This window comes from Phalaenopsis equestris, unplaced genomic scaffold (genome assembly GCF_001263595.1).
Source record: "Phalaenopsis equestris unplaced genomic scaffold, ASM126359v1 Scaffold000515, whole genome shotgun sequence".
NCBI lineage: Eukaryota > Viridiplantae > Streptophyta > Magnoliopsida > Asparagales > Orchidaceae > Phalaenopsis > Phalaenopsis equestris.
In genome coordinates this window covers 816,705-818,273 of record NW_018164955.1, presented here as the reverse complement: position 1 = coordinate 818,273, position 1,569 = coordinate 816,705, and positions in this window count along the sequence as shown.

The window sequence follows — 1,569 nt, the reverse complement described above, 5'->3', positions numbered from 1 at the left end:
GATCTTAATTTACTTTCAATCTGGCCAATTGATTTGTTAAAATATGTTGAGTTTTACAACTAAAGTGAAGATTACATCCAAGATTCAGTGAGGTCAAAGCCCTTGGAAGTTGGGTGCAAATAAAAAGGGAAATAAAATTATCGGGCGTAGAATTGGAGATTTTAAAGTGATAGACTAAAATCCCTAATTCGGTCCTATCGTTTGGGTGTTGAAGTGTAGATGTTACCCCTCAGGCGAGGGGAACGTGAGAGCTTTGAAATGAGAGCCGATATCCTCTCAGCCTAGCCGCAGATTCAGTAAACAAGCATAGGATAAATGTAGGATTAATCAATGTTCTTTATGTCTGGACCAAAGGGTAACGAATAGATATGCTCCTATTTGGCACAATACAATTTGAACTGATTCACTTTATCCATTCATTATAATTGCTTGACAAGGAGAAGGAGCCTTTCTTATATATTGAATATCACATTAAAAACCTTATTAGTATAATTAGTTATTTAAGAGTTATTAAAATTACATATTTATTTAAATTGTCTATTAGTGACAGATAAGCAATTTGTATTCCATTGTTGCTATTAAGTATTGTTTTTCTAAAATCTTAGTTTGTAGTTCTAATATTACTCCCTATGAGATCAATATCTAGGACTCCATTAGAGCCCTATATTACTTGAGCGATACGTATACATGCGTTGATAAGTATGACTTTACCATTATTGAATATTTTATATATATACATATTTATCGAATCAATAACTGTTATTAAGTTTTTGGTGTCATTGCTGAGGAATTAAATCTTTTAGCAATAGTATTAAATACTTGTATTTTTAAGCATATATAAAATCGCTGCCAAGTTTTTGGCGTCGTTGCCGACGAATTAAATCTTTTAGCAACAATATTAAATACTTGTATTTTTAAGCATATATAAAATCGCTGCCAAGTTTTTGGCGTCGTTGCCGACGAATTAAATCTTTTAGCAACAATATTAAATACTTGTATTTTTAAGCATATATAAAGTCGCTGTCAAGATTTTGAAAAAGGAGGTACAGAATGCTTTGCTCACTCTCTTAATCTTCAAGAAATTGGAAAATGAGGTACAAAATGTCATGAATGTAATTAATAATATCTCTGATTTCTTCGATCATCTAGACTGGAGGATGAAAGAACATTTTTCTCACTCTAGACATATAGAAGATAGTTTGATACGGCTAATGAGAAGGATGAAATTGATAGAAGAGGATTCTACTGAAGAATTTCCATACCAACCCTTCTATAACCTCTTCGTTCACGTGCAATTAATGGGTGATCTCAGAGGAGAATCTAGTACTGAATCTGAAGAATAGTAGATTTACATTGCTATCTGTCTGTCTATGTGTGTAGTCTATGTATGTAATTTGATTATCTATGTATTTTGATTTGAATTTTGCATTTGCTTTGCTTTATAATTATACTTTTAAATATCTGTATAGTTGAGACTGAGCATAGGATATTTTGTTTTCAGAGTTTTGAGTGTTGTGGCTTGGATTACGATGCTGAATTGATGTATTAAGGTTGAGAAAATACCAAAAT